Source organism: Pelophylax lessonae (genome assembly GCF_965119305.1).
Source record: "Pelophylax lessonae genome assembly, chromosome: 9".
In the NCBI taxonomy this organism is placed as follows: domain Eukaryota; kingdom Metazoa; phylum Chordata; class Amphibia; order Anura; family Ranidae; genus Pelophylax; species Pelophylax lessonae.
This window is the reverse complement of record NC_138776.1, coordinates 40,262,597-40,282,268: the sequence shown is the minus strand read 5'-3', so window position 1 is coordinate 40,282,268 and position 19,672 is coordinate 40,262,597.

The window sequence follows — 19,672 nt, the reverse complement described above, 5'->3', positions numbered from 1 at the left end:
AGCCACACCCCCCACAGTTAGAATCACTCCCCTAGGCTCACATTTAACCCATTGATCACCCACAGTGTTAACCCCTTCCCTGCCAGTGTAATTGATAAAGTAACAGTGCATATTTTTAGCACTGATTACTGTACTAATGTCATTGGTCCCCCCAAAAGTGTCAAAAATGTCAGTTAGGGGTCCGATCTGTCCTCCACAATGTCGCAGTCCCGCTAAAAATCGCAGATCGCCGCCATTACTAGTAAGAAAAAAACAATAAAAATGACATAAATCTTTCCCGTAGTTAGTAGATGCAATAACTTTTGCGCAAACCAATCAAAATACGCTTATTGCAATTTTTTTTTAACCAAAAATATGTAGCAGAAACCAAATTGGCCTAAAATGTTAAAAAATTTTGATTTTTACATTTTTTTTTTTTGAGAATGTTATATAGCAGAATGTGAAAAATATTGTTTGTTTTTCAGAATTATCGCTCTTTTTTTGTTTATAGCACAAAAAATAAAAATTGCACAGGTGATCAAATACCCCCAAAAGAAAGCTCTATTTGTGGGAAAAAAAGGACATCAATTTTATTTAGGTACAGTGTCGCACAACCGCGCAATTGTCCGGTAAAGTAATGCAGTGCCGAATTGCAAAATATGGCCTGGTCATTAAGGGGGAAAATCTTCCAGTCCAGAAGTGGTTAATATGAATTATTATCTTAATAACACTCAAACGTCTTTTATCTGATTCGTGAATTAATATAACCCGAAAATACTATTTTGCTCCAATTCCGCGCATAGAATACCAAGCAGCGCCTCCCAGTGTACCCTCTCTATAGGTCTAAATTCCATATCCATTCACTTATTCTAACTCCATTTTAAACAAGCGTTTCCCAAACGGTTAAATCACAGCAAAGCAACTTGTTCCAGGCAGCGCAGCAAGACACGGGAGTCCCTTTAATCATCCGTCCTCACATTGTTCCTCTTGTTTTGCCAACTCATAAACTTTCCTAGTGGCGGCTTGCTATCCATAATTCATCAAAAAACCCTGCGCCGCTTTTGTGGAATGGAAGTCACTCTGTCTGTCTTCATCGTCTTACCCAACAGAATAGTCACTAAAACGACTAAGCGTCTATTTATCACTAGGGGGAAAATAGAAGCCTTGTAAGGCTGCTTGGTGAATTAAATTTTTAGGACGTGTGGGCTATCCAGAGAGTTAAAAAGAGTTGGCATCTATAAATCTTATTGCTCCAGCAATCATGGATATATGTGGCTGTGTGTGCCATTTATTGTTATAGATGTGTCTTAACCGCTTGCCGACCATCGCACGACTATTTACTGCGGCGGTCAGCCCCTTGCAGGCAAAGCGACGTAGGACTACGTCGCTAGCCTGTGAGGCTCTAGGGAGCGAGTGCGCGCCGCCGGAGGCGCGCTCCCGCTCCCGCGCGGTCACGGACCCCCCGCGCATGTGCCCGGCGGACCCGATGTCCGCCGGGCACTCGCGATCGTCCGTTACACCGGAAGAAAGGCAGGCGGCTAATGTTAACAAAGCCGCCTGTCATTCTTCCCTGTGTAAGAATGGAGATCACACGGTTCTACTATGTAGGACCGTTGATCTCTGTTCTTACACTAGTAGCCACAGCCAATCACAGTTAGAAACACGCCCCTAGGGACACAGTTAACCCCTCCCTCTCCAATAAAGTTAACTCCTTCACTGCCAGTGTCATTTTTACAGTAACAGTGCATATATATAGCACTGATTACTGCAGTAATGTCGCTGGTAACCCCAAAAGTGTCAAAAATGTCAGTCAAGGGTCCGATCCATCCGCCAAAATGTCGCAGTACCGCAAAAAACAAATCGCAGATCACCGCCATTACTCGTTAAAAAAAAAAACAACAAAAATGACAAAAATCTTTCCCTTTGTTAGTAAACGCAATAACTTTTGCGCAAACCAATCAAAATACGCTTTTGCAATTTTTTTTGCCAAACATAGGTAGCAGAAAACAAATTGGCCTAAAATGTTAAAAAATTTAGATTTTTAAATTTTTTGGGGGGGAATTTCATATAAAAAATGTGAAAAATATTGTTATTTTTGCAAAATTGACACTCTTTTTTTGTTTATAGCGCATGATCAAAAAAATCGCACAGGTGATCAAATACCACCAAAAGAAAGCTCTGTTTATGGGAAAAAAAGGACGTCAAATTTGTTTAGGTATAGCGTCGCACGACCGCGCAATTGTCCGTTAAAGTCACGCAGTGCCGAATCGCAAAATAGGCCCTGGTCAGGAAGGGGGTAAAATCTTCCGGGGCTTAAGTGGTTAAAAGTTAGGTTCAAGTCAATCATATTGGTTGTATTGAGAAGTTGTGCGTTGGAAGTCAGAAGAAAAACTCGGCAGAACAAAAAGCTTTCAGAATTCCGAGAGGGTAAAGGATTTGTGATGGAACAGAGCCATCAAGGCTTGTGGCCTTCCATATAAACAGGAGACCTCCAATTCTAAAACCGGCAAGTTATTCCTGGTATCATTTATTTATAGCGCCCCAGCTGTCGTGAATACAGTCAAGCATACAGTAAACATGCTTAACATGCATTATAATGAACACAAAACAGTAATGATTTATAACATAATAGAAAACAAAAAGTGGAGGGGTCAAGTTCGCCTACCGAGGGATTCAAGGCTTGTAAAGCTTTAATGCAGCGAAAAAATCCCAAAGTTATTTTCTTAAAGCGGAGTTCCGGCCTCGGGGGTGAAATTTAGATAAAAATACCACCGGGACAGTCAGGGCTAGTACATTCCATAATGGATAGTCTCTGTACTGTCCCGGGTCGCACTTACCTTTTAGAAGAAATACTTACCTTGAAAATTTCTTCTCCAGCGCTGCCATCTTGGATGTGGGCAGCTGAAGCCAGCCCGTCCTCTTCTGTGTCCTCTTCCGTGTCCTCTTCTCTCAGAATGCGCCTGCACCGACCCCGCTCGTCACTTCCGGTGCGGGTAATGAGGCGCCCGCACCGGAAGTGACGAGCGGGGCCGGTGCAGGCGCATTGATTCCTGGGAGCGATGCCGTTCAGCTCCCAGGAATCAATGCAAGGAGGAAGTGACGGTGCGGGCCGCGGCCGCAGAGGGAGGAAGTGGAAGAAAGGTCAGTATATTTTCTTCAATAACAAGGTAAGTAAACAAAAAAAAAAAAATCGTAATTATCCATTTGTTTTTTAGGTGACCTAGAGCAAGCGGATGGCCCAAAATCGATTTTGTCGATTTTGAGGCCAGAACTCCGCTATAAAATCGTTATTTATTACACAATCATTTATTTCAAGGTACATCCATGACATTTAATTTACACAAAAAAATGCTAGACTTTCTATGAAGAAAGCCCTACACCTTCCCCTGCACCGTTGTCTTCCATACCTGTTAGAAAGAAAAGGTCTGACCTTCCTATGACTCCCTTACCTGCTTCTTTTTATGTAGACTTTGCCATGGACCAGGAGTCATAAATGTAATATGTTAATGTGCAATATTTTATGTAGCACCCTACAAGGTATGTGCTAGGTAAAGTATAGTGGGCCTTGGCTGCCTAACAGCAGGGCCATTATTTTCAGCTGGACTGTCATGTCTCCCAGGTGTAGCTTTTGAGACTGGGGAGTCTCCCCACTAACTCCATGAGAGGGTTCTCATTGGGCAGTGGAGGAAACCCAATCAGTGGCACATTCATGCCTGTATCTACCCCAGAAAGGCAGATTCTGCCGCACAGGATTCTGGAACTGGGTATAAGTTTGTGGGGAGCGCATGAAGCAGCGCCTTTGGCGGGAAGCAGAGTCCCAGGAGGGAGGGTACGGCTGTCTCTCCCCCTGTCAGCAGGATCGTGGGTCCCGTGCGGCTTGCCTGAGGGGACGGAGTGAGCTGAGCTGCAGACAGGATCCGGTGTGCCGAGGACCAGCGGAGCTGAGGGGGTTCAGTTTCAGGAAAGCATTCCAAGTTCGTGAGTACTGTAAACTGCCCCTGGGGGTCTGCCTAGCCGAGGGGACCACTTCGGTGAAGGAGCCAGCTAGCGGTAAAGGGGGTGCCAGAGTTGACCCTGAAGTTCAGAGGGGTGCCTAGTGAGAGGACCCTGAAGTGTAAAGGGGGCGCCAGCGGTTGGGCCCTGAAGAGTTAAAGTGTACAGCGTGCAGTGTACAGTGTTGAGAGTTACAGCAGCAAAAGCAGTTACAAAGAGCTACCTCAGTCAGTGAAGGGCTGGAGGGAGCTGTTCACAGGATTTTTTGGATAACCAGAGTATCAAGAGTCAAGTTTTAGCACAAGTTCAGCAAGTCAGTATTTTTCAGGCGCCAGCAAGCATTGGTCGGCATTCAGCTGACGTCAAGACAGCACTAACAGGCATTTTGCTGCAAAGTGTCCCAGTTGTACCTAGTTGAGCCAGAGGAGTATCCCACTCATTCCCTTCTCCCATCCATTTATCAAATAAACCAAACAAACCAAAGATGCCGGAATGGTCATTGTCTCCAATCTCACACTTGGGTTTTCAGCTTAAATGGGCTGAAGGTGTCACCGATAACAAGGGCAGACCCAAATCAGGCCCAATGCCTGGAAAACCTGCTACATTTATAATTACACAAAGAAGTATTAAAGTGGTTGTAAACCCTTACATATACCCAGTGAAAAGACTACCCTCGGGTGATACACAGAGAATAACTAAATCCTCCTACATAAGTTGTATCTGTTTATCTGCATCCCCTTTTTCTCTACATCCAATCAAAGTGCAGAATTGATATAGCCTGTCTGAGCTTTCATAAAGCAGGGGAAGGAGAGCTGAAGTAACACACTACAGTTTGGTGGGAACTGATTGGAGGTAAGGGAAACACCATTTAAACAGCACTCAGAAACAGAACTGAGGCTATCAATCACAGGCTGGTTGCAGGAGCAGGGCCGGGACAAGGGGTGGGCGGGAGAGACGGTTGTCCTGGGCGCAATGATTTACTGGGTGTAGGATCCTCTAAGCTTGCACATCATAAATGGGGGAGGGGGTGCAGTTTGGCATCTTTGCCCTGGGCACTAGAGGACCTTGTCCCGGCACTGTGCTGGAGCACATTGCCGCATCACCTTTTTTATCTCTTGGTGTCAACAGAACTGAGGCTGTCAATCACAGGCTGTGTGCTGGAGCACCCTTCCCCATCACTCTTTTTAACTCTTGGTGTCAGAAAAACTTGTCATAGGTGATTCATGCAGATAGAAGAGGAACAAAGCAGCAGATAGAAATTACACTTAGTGCTCTGGACTGAGACAAGTACACACTATAGAGGGATATGCTTTGCTCAAATTTTATGTCTGAGGTCTACAATCACTTTAAACCCAAAAGCAAACATTTTTTATATTTCAGTTTGCCAATTCTTAGATGTGATTGTTGCATTCATTTCCTTTTTTTGGATTTCTTTCTTCTATTTTAATCTGATGATACAGCCAGTAAGCCTGTTGTTTTTAAACAGAAAAGCTTCCTTGCAGTTACAAGGACGACATAGACTATTTAACACTGGCAGGGGTGCTTACAATGATCAGTTTTATTTATTTACGGAAAACCTTTATCCCAAAAGATAAAAACTGTTTGCTGTAACTGATTATAAAGTGTTAGGTGGAGTTCAGTTTCAGTTTCTTAGTGTATTTAATCTGCTAGTACTTCTAACACTCCCCGCCCCCCAGACCGACAATACTGCTATGCAAATCTGCCCCCTGTGCTCCTTCATCCAGAGTGGTGTCTGTATATTACAGGAGGTGTGTTACTGGTCAAATCACCAGGGAAAAACAGAGGGAAAAAAAGCCTAAAACAAGAAAATGTGCAATCTGTGGTGTGTTCATCCAAAAGGCATATAAATAACGTTTTAGGTGATTTAACAAGAACTGTGCCTAATAAAGTGTCAACTGCTGACCATGTTCTTTTCTGTAAGGGTACATCTAACAAAGTGTGCACTGGTGACCGTGTTCATCCCTATTGAGATATACCTAACAAAGTGTTCACTGGTCAGAATTTTCATCCACTAATAGGCATTACCAACAAAGTGAGAACTGTTGACCATGTTCATCCCTATACAGATATTTAAGACTCTTGACCACATTCCTCTATATATTGGTGTACATATGTTAGCTGTTTGCATTACTCATCTCTATTAAGATGTACCTAACAAAGTCTCCACCACTGATCTGGTTCATCTGCAATTATGTGTGTCCAACAAAGTATGCACTGTTGACAGTGTTTGGAGCTATATGAGTATACCTAACAGAGTGTCCCCTGTTGCCCATGTTCATCTATATATATCCAACAAAAATTCCACTGTTGACCATGTTCATGCATATACAGGTGTATCCAACAATGTGTCCATTGTTGACCATATCTATCCATACATACAGTATCTCACAAAAATGAGTACACCCCTCACATTTTTGTTAATATTTTTAATACTTTTCATGTGACAACACTGAATAAATTACACTTTGCTACAATGTAAAGTAGTGAGTATACAGCTTGTATAACAGTGTAAATTTACTGTCCACTCAAAATAACTCAACACACAGCCATTAATGTCTAAATTGCTGGCAACAAAAGTGAGTAAACCCCCAAGGGAAAATGTCCAAATTGGGCCCAATTAGCCATTTTCCCTCCCCAGTGTCATGTGACTCGTTAGTGTTACAAGGTCTCAGGTGTGAATTGGATCAGGTGTGTTTAATTTGGTGTTATCGCTCTCACTCTCTCATATTGGTCACTGGAAGTTCAACATGGCACCTCATGGCAAAGAACTCTCTGAGCATCTGAAAAAAAGAATTGTTGCTCTACATAAAGATGGCTTAGGCTATAAGAAGATTGCCAAGACCCTGAAACTGAGCTGCAGCATGGTGGCCAAGACCATACAGCGGTTTAACATCACAGATTCCACTCAGAACAGGCCTTGCCACGGTCGACCAAAGAAGTTGAGTGCACGTGCTCAGCGTCATATCCAGAGGTTGTCTTTGGGAAATAGACGTATTATTAGTGCTGCCAGCATTGCTGCAGAGGTTGAAGGGGTGGAGGGTCAGCCTGTCAGTGCTCAGACCATACGCCGCACACTGCATCAAATTGGTCTGCATGGCTGTCGTCCAAGAGGGAAGCATCTTCTAAAGATGATGCATAAGAAAGCCCGCAAACAGTTTGCTGAAGACAAGCAGACTAAGGACATGGATTACTGGAACCATGTCCTGTTGTCTGATGAGACCAAGATAAACTTATTTCGTTCAGATGATGTCAAGCATGTGTGGCGGAAACCAGGTGAGGAGTACAAAGACAAGTGTGTCTTATCTACAGTCAAGCATGGTGGTGGGAGTGTCATGGTCTGGGGCTGCATAAGTGCTGCCAGCACTGGGGAGCTACAGTTCATTGAGGGAACCATGAATGCCAACATGTACTGTGACATACTGAAGCAGAGCATGATCCCCTCCCTCCAGAGACTGGCCACAGGGCAGTATTCCAACATGATAATGACCCCAAACACACCCGCAAGATGACTACTGCCTTGCTAAAGAAAGGTGATGGAATGGCCAAGCATGTCTCCTCCAGACCTAAACCCTATTAAGCATCTGTGGGGCATCCTCAAACGGAAGGTGGAGGAGTGCAAGGCCTCTAACATCCACCAGCTCCATAATGTTGTCATGGAGGATAGGAAGAGGACTCCAGTGGCAACCTGTGAAGCTCTGGTGAACTCCATGCCCAAGAGGGTTTAGGCAGTGCTGTAAAATAATGGTGGCAACACAAAATATTCACACTTGGGCCCAATTTGGACATTACTCACTTTTGTTGCCAGCTGTTTAAACATTAATGGCTATGTGTTGAGTTATTTTGAGGGGACAGCAAATTTACACTGTTATACAAGCTGTACACTCACTACTTTACATTGTAGCAAAGTGTCATTTTTTCAGTGTTGTCACATGAAAAGATATAATAAAATATTTACAAAAATGTGAGGGGTGTACTCACTTTTGTGAGATACTGTAGGTGTACTTAACAAAATGTGCACTGTTGGTCTAGTTTGTCCTTATATAGGTGTACGTAACAAAGTGTCCACTGTGGGCTATGTTTGCCTCTTTAGAGGTATACCTAATAAAGTGTCCACTGTTGACCATGTTTTTTAATATATACAGTAGGTGTACGTAACAAAAAGTTTACGGTTGACCATGTTGATTCATATATAAGTTTGCCTAACAAAGTGTCGACTGTTGACCATGTTCATCTATATATAGGTGTACTCAGGGCTTTTTTTTCAGCTGAAACCTGGTGGAACTCAATTCCACCACCTCTGGCTCAGGCCTATATGCTCCCACTATCTCACCACTATAACTTGTAAACACAAAAGTCCAGCTTTTGTGTTTACAATTGACAGCTTGTTTCCCAATGGCTCCCGCAGATCTGATTCCCTGAGCGACTCTAACTGAGTGCAGGATGGGGACAAAGGAGATGCAGGTGCCTGGGGTTTAGTGCGGATGCTGATACACCCACTGAATCATCTCTCTACAAGTGAGAGAGGTGGAGCCACCTACAGTATGCAGGGAGGTACTAGAGCTGGCTGGGTGCTTCAGTTTATTACAGCAACAAAAGTAAGACATGTGGAAGATGGTGGAGATTTTAAGGGGGTGGGTGGGGGCAGTGGAGGGGAGTTGCATGCACAGGTCAGAGCTGAAGAGGGGTGGAAGTGAGATGTGGATGGGCGATGCAGTGGTAAGCAGCTGTGGAAGAAGGCTTAACTCTGTATGCAGGGCACCCATGAACTCTGTACATAAGGCACCCAGAATTCTGCACTCTGTGTGTTCACCCCCCTCCCTCGCACTCCCGGTATTTAATGCCCCTTTAAGACCCTCCTACTGTAAGTGAAATTTGACTACACCCACTATTTAATGCAGTTTGAAGGGGGGGGGATTGGGGCGTCGTGGTTGAGTTACTGCACCTATTTTCTGAGAAAAAAAGCCCGGGTGTACACACAAAAGTCCACAGTTGACCACTTTCATCCATATATAGGTGACTCTATCAAAGTGTCCACTGTTGACCATGTTCATCTGTATATAGGTTTACCTAACAAAAAGCCCACTGTTGAACATGCTGAACAATATTTACAGTAGGTGTAACTAATAGTCCAAAGAGTACTCTGTTGACCATGTTTGGGTAAGTATTAGGGGTGGCTGTGGGGGGAGCTGCACAAAGAAGGTTTATTACCTTTGTGTATAGAATGCATGAAGGTAAAATACATTCAACCTTTATTACCACTTTAAGGGTGTGGCAGGTGCAGGCACCCTCCTCTTCCTTACCAAGTACTGACAGCAAGAACCTGTCCCAACACCAGCCCATACACCACCCCCCCCCCCGGTTGCCCGCTCACTCACCATGAACATGTGGAGGGCAGGCAGGCAGCAGCGGTGGCTTCTCCTCAGTCTCCTGCATCTCCTCGAGTCCTCCCTCCTCCTGCTTGGCCAATGGCATGGCTTCTCCTTTTGGCCAATCGGGAAATGGGTCTCAGGACCTGCTTCCTGATTGGCCAGGAGGAGGATCCGTGTGACAATAGCGAATATTCATTTGCTATTGTCACACAACTGGGTGGGCTCAGGACGCAGTGCTCTGCTCCCCGAGCCCACCCTTTTTGAAGCCTATTAGAGCCTTTGGGTCTTATCACCTGTTTAAAAAAAATAAAATAAATACCCCATTGGAATCCATGCGTCCAGCGCCCTGCATGTAGATTAGGGGGCCGGACTCATGGATGGGGGGGGGGTGGCGCCCCTGTGCCCCCAATGGACGGGCCACCACTGATCTAGACTGAACACTCAGCTCATCCTTAATAAGCAGTAATTACTTTATTAAAAACTACAGGTTCATGAAAAATGAAAATTATTTTTAAAAATCACATTTTCACAGTTTATACGAGATATTAGTGATTGGGTATACATCTGCTCTTTAACTGATTTATCTTCAGTCAACTGAAATCCCTGCAGCTCCTAGGGGTTACTGTACATAAAAAAAAGAAAGAAATTCCATCATCTTTTTGCACTGCCTTATTGAACAAGCTGTGTGTCCTTTACATTATGCATTTATTTCACATGTAATAACAAGGCTGCAATGTTTGCTCAAGCCGCTAACACTCATACATCATCCAACCAATTCATTCATTATCCCTGACAGGTACAGATATTAGGTGGATGCAGAAGGGGCGGCTCATGAAACACAGCTTTTCACATGGAAGGAAACAGGATCGGCTAATGTAAACGCACCCAGATTATATTTCTTTTTAACAAGGAAAAATAATCATATTTAGTTGACCTGAACTCAAATAGTGAATATTTGCTATGTTATGGAAACATTTAGAGATGTCAGGTGTGCCTAGGCATTGCTCTAAAAATGTTTACCTTTTGTCACAACCAAATTAAAAAAGCAATGTATTTCCTGTGCTTAGGTGCTACATTAAAACAAGTATGGAACCGAACGGTTCGGCTCGCTTTTGCGCTTTTCCACTGCATGGTACCGCATGGTACGGTGTTGGAACGGTTCGGTGTGGTACGGTACGGCGGCGCTTTTCCACTACATGGAACCGAACGGTACGGCTCGCTTAAACAGTACCACCTCAGGTAAGGTTCCAAGAGGGCCGTACCGATACCATATCCCACAATCCTTTGCAAGCAGCCTTGACTGTTTGTCACTACTAGCCACTGATTGATCAGAGAATTGTTGTTATCCCACCCACTTACTACTTTAGTGGAAAAGCAAACCCTACCAAACCGTACCGAACCATTCCAACACCGTACCATGCGGTACCATGCAGTGGAAAACCAAACCGAGCCAAGCAGGGCCAAGCAGGGCTAAGTGGAGCCGAGCCGGTACTTGCAGTAGAAAAGTGCCAAAAGTTCCTATTATTTACTAATGCTAGCATTATAAGGATTAACCACTTACCGCCCACGCTATAGCCGGAAGACAGCTACAGAGCGGGCTTCCAGTGCCTGGAAGGCATCCATAGACAACCTCCCGTGATCGTGCTGCTTGCGCGCCCCCTGCAGCATGTGGGCGCCATGCTCTGTGATCGCCAAGTCCTTCAGACTCGGCTGATTACAAATCGAGGTAAAGGGCCAATAACAACAGCCAATGACAGCTGATCACAGAAGTAAACCCAAGCCGGTTATCCGCTTTATTTCTCCTCACGTTCATAGTATGAGGAGAAAAGGAGAAAGCTGGTAATGGGCTTCTGCTACAGGGACATTGGTCCCAACATTGCTAACCAGTGCCAGCTATCAGTGCCCATCAGTACTGCTAATCAGTACCCACTATTGCTGCCAATCAGTACCCACCACTGCCACCTATTAGTGCCCATCAGTGCTGCCAATCAGTGCCTCATCATTAGTGTCACCTATCTGTGCTGCCCTAATTATGCCACCTATCAGTGTCTATCAGTGCCCATCAGTACTGCTATTCAGTGCCCACTACGTCTGCCAATCAGTGCCCACCATTGCCACCTATTAGTGCACATCAGTGCTGCCAACCAGTGCCTCATCATCAGTGTCACCTATCAGTGCTGCCTACCAGTGTATATCAGTGCCGCCTATCAGTGCCTGTCAGTTCCACCCATCAGTGCCACCTCTCATTGCCCTTCAATGCCGCCTATTAGAGCCAATCAGTGCCACCTATCAGTGCAGCCTCATCAGTGCCTCCTCATTAGTGCTGTCTCATCAGTGCCCATCAGTGTAGCATCATCAGTGCCCATCAGTGCCACCTATCAGTGCTCATAAGTGCCACCTCATCATTACCACCTCATCAGTGCTTATCAGTGTCCATCGGTGCAGCCTATCAGTGGCCACCTATGATCATCAGTGCAACCTCGTCAGTGCACAACAGTGAAGGAGAAAATTTACCTGTTTGCAAAATTTTATAGCAAAATATGAATATATATATATATATATTTTTTTTTACATTTTCGATCTTTTTTTTTTTGTTTCTTTAGCAAAAAATAAAAAAAAAACCCAGTGGTGAATAAATACTACCAAATGAAAGCTCTATTTGTGTGGAAAAAAAAAGTATAAAAAATTTGTTTGGGTAGAGTGTTGCATGACCGTGCAATAGTCCTTCAAATTGTGACAGCGCTGAAAGCTGCAAATTGGCCTGGGCAGGAATATGGTATAAGTGCCCAATAAGCAAGTGGTTACAATGGTGTAACACCCTCCTAGTTAGGCTGCCATTTTGTCTTTGGCTTCACTGTAGTGAGTGGAGCGGTGATTGCTTATTTTGGTCTGCTCAAGGTTTTCTAAGTTTGATTACTCCCCCCTGCCTCTGAAAGAAGCTTCCAGAGAATAGGGGCTCCATATGAGGTTGAAAGCCTAGACTTTTTTTGCTATATGTCCCCATCCCTAAACATCATGTAGGCAATACTTTTAAAGAAACCTTCTAAAGATGCAAGGATGGAAGTATCACATCCTAAAATTTTAATAATTTTTGGAAAGATACAAAAAGGGAGTTTCGAAGATACTGAAGACAGAATACAACAGTATAATAAAATCAAATACATTTTATTTTACATATTCAAAAATTAAAATCAAGCATTTTTGTATAAAACCAGCAATAACAATTTCATATGGTCATCTTATATCCACTTTAGGACCGGAGGATTTTCCTGCTTTACGTCCGGGCCACTTTTTGCAACTTGGCATTGTGCGACTTTAACTGAGAATTGCGCGGTCATGCAACACCATACCCAAACGAAATTTACGTCCTTTTTTTCCCACAACCAGAGCTTTCTTTTGGTGGTATTTGATCACCTCTGCGCTTTTCATTTTTTGCAATATTAATAAAAAAAGAGCGACAATTTTATAAAAATAACAATATTTTTCTACTTTGACAGTTAAAAAATATCCAATATATTCATTTTTTATATATTAAATATATTTAGGCCAAAATTTTACCCCACTCCTGACCAGGCTATATTTTGCGATTCGGCACTGCTTTATTTTAACGGACAATTGCGCGGTCGTGCGACACTGTACCCAAATGAAATTTATGTCCTTTTTTCCCCATAAATAGAGCTTTCTTTTGGTGGTATTTGATCACCTGTGCGATTTTTACTTTTTGTGCTATAAACATAAAAATAAGTGACAATTTTGAAAAAATAAAAATGTTTTTCAAATTTTTTTATATGAAATCCCCCCCCCCCCCAAAAAAAAATGTAAAAATCAAAATTCTTTTAACATTTTAGGCCAATTTGTTTTCTGCTACATATGTTTGGTAAAAAAAATCGCAATAAGCGTATTTTGATTGGTTTGCGCAAAAGTTATCGCAGCTACTAACTACGGGAAATATTTATGTCATTTTTATTGTTTTTTTTTTAATCGAGTAATGGCGGCGATCTGTGATTTTTTTGCGGGACTGCGACATTGCGGCAGCCAGATCGGACCCTTGACTGACATTTTTGACACTTTTGGGGGGACCAGTGACATTACTACGGTAATCAGTGCTATAAATATGCACTGTTACTGTAATAATGACACTGGCAGGGAAGGGGTTAACTTTATTGGTGATCAAGGGGTTAAATGTATGCCTGGTGCTTACTGATGTGTGTGGGGGGAGGGGACTGTGTGACACAGGCACAGATTGCAGGTTCAGCTATGCTGAATCCTGTAATCTGTCCCTGCCTGTCACATAGGAGATCCGCCCGCTTTGTTTACACAAGCGGGCGGATTTCCTCACTCGATCCCCGACAATCGGGGAAGAGCGGCGGTGATCACTGCCTCTCCTCCCCTGGCCCAACTCCCGCTGTGTCTGAATACAGCGGGAGCGAGCCTCCGGCACCGCGCGCGCGCCGCCCGCAAGGGGAGGAGTCCAGCAAAAAAGGAAGAAGACTGAGGGCGCCAGGTCACAATATAGTATGAGAAATATGACAATTTATTGTAGTGACTTACATGTACAAACGATCCAAAATACAGCCAGTAAACCATGAACAACGGTACTCGCAATGGGACACATCCGGGATGATCAGATCCGGGGACCTGCTGAACGATCCTGTGCTGTGTGGCAGTGTCTATGATACAGGTGCCGGTTACTGCTGTAGATGGCGCAGGCTCCCTGGATGGGCAGCCTTGCAGATGTCTGTGTACAGCAGGATCGATGGAAGCAGTGACCCGGAACAGGAAGTGATGTCAGCGACCTGTCAGTTCCTCCACGGAGTCTGACAGGAACCAGAGAGCTGGATTCTGTTTACGGAGGAGTCCAGCGATGTAGGTCTACGTCACTGGACGGAATCGAGCCACTTTGCCGCAGTACGCTCCATGTGAGCAGTCGGCAAGTGGTTAAGTACAGTTATTCCTGCTCGACATGTTTTACCAGAAATACGGCTTCTTCAGGAAACTCATGAAGCCCTGTACACAGTATCACTATGAATGAATAAGATGTCAGAATTATTGGGGAGATTATATAAAAGAAAAATGGAATTATATTTAAAAGCCATGTATATTCAGTTCTATACAGAGATTCTGAACAGTACAGCAACCATCTTGTATGAGATCATGGAAAGTTCATGTTCTTTTGAACAAAATGTCTCTTACAAAAAGGTCTTGTATTTTCAGCAGATATTTCTGTAAGTCTTTAAATTGTAAATAATGGGACTTTCTGACATTTCACCTGATAAAAGCCTAGCCAGGATGGCACCAGATTTTAACCCTCCTCTTATGTTAGCTTTCTGTTACTATCCATGATGTTAATGGGTCGGTTTTGACCCGTGTCTTAAATCAGCCATAAAATACCCTCTGAACAATTATTTATCATCCGATTTGTTTCTTACCTCTTGGTTACCTTGTTAGGCTTCTTTATCCTTGAAAAGATTGGTTTTAATATTTTTGGTGTGACCCCTTAGACCTTTCTTTTGATAGCATACTTCTCATTTTCAAATTTAAAAAATGGTAAAATAAACCAGCAACTCTGAAATGTATTGGTCCTATGTTTCTTTACTTTTTTAAGAGAAGCAGACAAGCAGGCAAAGAGATAGGCCCCTCCCTAACTACAGCTCACAGGGTTGAGAGGTGATTGGCTGTCAGTGTTACTAAGCAGAGAGAGTGTTTATGATTTCAGTTTTGGCACTTATTAGTGTCCTAACATCCTATATTATAACTGGGTCAGAATTGACCCTAACACCATAAACGTCTTAATTTTCCCCACAGTATTTTATAATTTAGTGAAAAGGATTATTTTTGTATTACATTGTTTAAATAGAGGTTCCTGACAAAGTAAAAAATCTTGATGCAATAAACAAATTTATGTGATATTTATAGACATTCAAAACCTGAAAAACTTTTAAAGGTTCATTTAAAAATAAGTTTTAGAAAATATCATCATGTGTAAGATGTATATTAACGATAATACATTGTATTTTTATTATTGATATAATAAGTGTGAACTTGGAATTTATATAATGTTGGATAGATATATATATATTAGAATATTTATTTTAAGTGTAAGGACTTATGTGTCTTGAAACTAATTACTTCATTTTAAGGCATGTAAAGGGAGTGTTTATATAAGAATTGCTTCAGCCTTGGCTAGGTAATATAAAACCTAAAAGCCAGACACAAAGCCTGACAGCATATGACAGGATTTTGATAATTTAAGGATTTTCACTAGCCAGATGTCATAGGTTATCAGTGTAATAGTGGTACTATTGTATTCTATATACTGAATCTAACAGTAATACAATACTGCCCCCTTTGGGGACTGCTACTAAATGTAAAGATTTGGTATCTGGGTATAGTATATGGGTAAAATCAGTAATTTCCCATTAATATATATATTGTATTAATAATATATCCTTCTTAAATGGCTTTACCAGGTTCAATCCTTACCTAGATATATGATGGAGATATTAGATGGACATGTATGTACTATGAGAGTATGGACAGTTTTTTATGTTGTTTTTATGATTATTCTTAATTGGAGAATTTATCATATTATTTTAATATCCAATATACTGGATAACCAGTAGAGGTGTCGCCCAATGACCTCACCAGTTAATGGATAAAATATCCCAACCAATGGGGATAAAGTTCCTCCTTCTGGGTTCAGATTATGTTAATTTTACTGTCCTTTTGTTCAATACAATATAAAAAGGGAACCCCAGATGAAATAGGACACACACACCTTAAGACAACATTCATTACACTTACAACACACACGCTATTTACATCCATACATATACTCATTTATACATACTCCATCTTGCTCCATCATGTCTCTGAAACTTTGAAGGACGCCAAACGGAACTCCTCCCTAACTAGCCACCATTTTGGGAAGGCAGCCATCTTAAGGACTCTGGTAACGACCATTTTAAGCTAGCAGCCATCTTAAGTGTAGTAAATATACCTTGCTGTTTATTTGATTTTATTTACTATTGTTTATTTCCTTCCATATATGTTTTATATTTCATATTTAATGGTAATGAGATTACAATCCCAGCCATATGAACCATATTAGATTTTTCTCTAAAAAACTGATTTTTGTTTTTATCCATTTTTATTAATATCAGATTTAGCGCAATATTAGCGTATTAGTCTCTCGTTTTGCATAGCCTATTCTCGCTCCAACTGCAGCGGAGTGACTATTTGCTGCGCAAATCGCAGACAATTGTGGTCTGATTATATAGAACATTTATCTATGGTTTCTACTATACCTGGGGAAAACGTAATCTTTCTTTCTTTTTAATTTCATTATTGTACTAAATATCACATTGAATTTTAATTTTAAGTTTGTATTTTATGTAAAGTTATCTCTTTGTGTTACCTCAAGTCTAATCATTTATTGTGAATACATGTCTTGTGAATAAATACTCTTATATATTCCCTACTGTAGACTGTTTTCACTAAGATTGGTATATGCTTTTAACCAGCCCCAGAAGATTTTACCCCCTTCCTGACCAGGGGGTATTTTGCGATTCGGCACTGCGTGACTTTAACGGACAATTGCGCGGTCGTGCGACGCTGTACCTAAACAAATTTGGCGTCCTTTTTTTCCCACAAACAGAGCTTTCTTTTGGCGGTATTTGATCACCTGTGCGATTTTTTGATCACGCGCTATAAACAAAAAAAGAGCGTAAATTTTGCAAAAATAGCAATATTTTTCCCTTTTTTTTTATATGAAATTCCCCCCAAAAAAAATGTAAAAATCAAATTTTTTTAACATTTTCGGCCAATTTGGTTTATGCTACCTATGTTTGGTAAAAAAAAATCGCAAAAAGCGTATTTTGATTGGTTTGCGCAAAAGTTATTGCGTTTACTAACTAAGGGAAAGATTTTTGTCATTTTTGTTGTTTTTTTTTTAACGCGTAATGGCGGCGATCTGCGATTTTTTTGCGTACTGCGACATTGCGGCGGACAGATCGGACCCTTGACTGACATTTTTGACACTTTCGGGGTTACCAGTGACATTTCTACAGTAATCAGTGCTATATATATGCACTGTTACTGTAAAAATACACTGGTAGTGAAGGGGTTAACTTTATTTGAGAGGGAGGGGCTGTGTGTGTCCCTAGGGGCGTGATTCTAACTGTGATTGGCTGTGGCTTCAGCTGTATGCAGAGTGATCAACGGATCTACATAGTAGATCCATATGATCATCTCTCATACAGAGGGGAGAATGACAGGCAGCTTGTTTACACAAGCTGCCTGACTTTCTCCCTCTCCCCCGCCGATCGCAGAGTGGCCGGCGGACATCGGGTCCGCCGGTCACACGCGCGGGGGGGCCCGTGACCACGCGGGAGCGGGAGCGCGCCTCCGGCGGCGCGCGCTCGCTCCCTAGACCCTCACAAGCTAGTGACGTAGCCCTACATCACTTTGCCTGTGAGGGGCTGACCGCCGCCGTAGATAGTCGTGCGGCGGTCGGCAAGTGGTTAAAAAGAAATTAATCGATTAAAAAGAATCCGTTACATATTTATTTGTGGAAATAAGTTGAGATTCTCCTACCTTACAGATCTTGACATAAATAGACACTGTTATATCAGAGCAGTATAAATATTCTGACAAAGATAATATATTATAAGTTCGATTTAATACAAAAATGGATATGAACAGTCTGCAAATGCATAAAAAAATTCAGAAGTCATCCCATACAGTACATATTTATACAGACAACATCATAGTTAAACAGGTCATCTGTTGGAGAATCTCACCCTGGATATGAACACAATTTCATAGGAGATGATAACACATGATAGACTGCTTTATGGGGCATTAGTGTGTCACAGAAGGAATATACCCATCATATAGGCAATAACAACATTTGTAGTTGTGGGAAGTTTTGTGGACATATATAAGAAAACTGAATATCATCAAAACACTTTTATTATATTCCATTTAAAACATATACAATAATATATTATTAATACTCTCCACACATATATAGATTCCAAGCACAATTCACATATAGGCTCTAAGTGTTTTGGGAATCCTCCTTCAGAAGCACATGTGAAGGAATCAATACATTAGAACCTGCTCAGGATCTTTTCAGGAGTATCAAGAAATTTAGTTAAGTGTAACTCATGGGTTGAGCATGTTTCCAAAGGAGGTGTATCCAAAAGGCCCAGATGAAACCACTGCATTTCAGTTAGAAACACACAGAAATAGCCAAGAGGTAATTTGCACTTGTATTCACATAAACTTCAATAAGGAGATCAAACCCCAATGGTGTAGCTACCACATCACAACATGAAGGAATCACCAATGTAGCAGAAGAGCTGATCAAAATGAATCTAATGCAATTTTATTTCAGACAATTACAGTACAGAGTATGTTTTTCCAATCTTTTGAAGAGTATTGCTGTGAATAACTAACACTGACTGAGAGAACGAGGAAGACGTGGGGAGGGTCTGGCTAGGGCTAAACCAACAACAGAGGTGACAATATCCAGGGAGAAGGCTGGAGTCAGAAAGGTTACATAAGAAATTGCATTGCTGAACCTGGATGGTTAATTCCCTGATCAGGATCTTTTTTTTTTTTTTTCCAAACGTTTTATTGAATAATAAAAATACAATACAGCAAAAATGACAACCATATGCAAGTAAATATACATATACAGTATATATCAAAACAATTGAGTTCCCCACCCACAGTTGCAGACATAAAAAGGCCAAAAAGACCCAGGACCAACGTAAGGCATCGCAAGCTCAAAGCTATGCGCAACGGTCCAGGAGCATCTGTCAAATCTGGCATAGAATGTGTAACCTGTAATGATATACCAAACCCCGAGAGGGGAAGGTTCAGATCCAGAATCCCCATATCTAACAATGTGAGGGGGTACAGAAAACCAGTAACAAACCCGTACAGCTTAGGAACACAAAAGAAAAGGAGAACCACTGTGAGGCACTCTAAGCCAAAAGGGTCATGACCTTGCACATGAGCGCGCTCCGGGCCCAACCGGCCCAGGCACAGCAACGGTAGGGAGGGGGGAATCAAAAAGAGGGAGAAAATAAAAGAAAGAACAAAAAATGGTCATCAGGAAGGGCTGAGGAAAGGTGCGAGCCGCGTGGACCAGCCAGACAGGTGAGAGCACCTAAAGGAGGTCGGGGGCAGGGAGGAAGAAGGAGGGAGGCAGGGCAGGGAGGGGGAAGGGGGAAGGCGGGGAAAGGAAGGGGGAGACAGGAGAAAGAGAGAAAAAAAAAAAAAAAAAAAAAAAAAAAAAA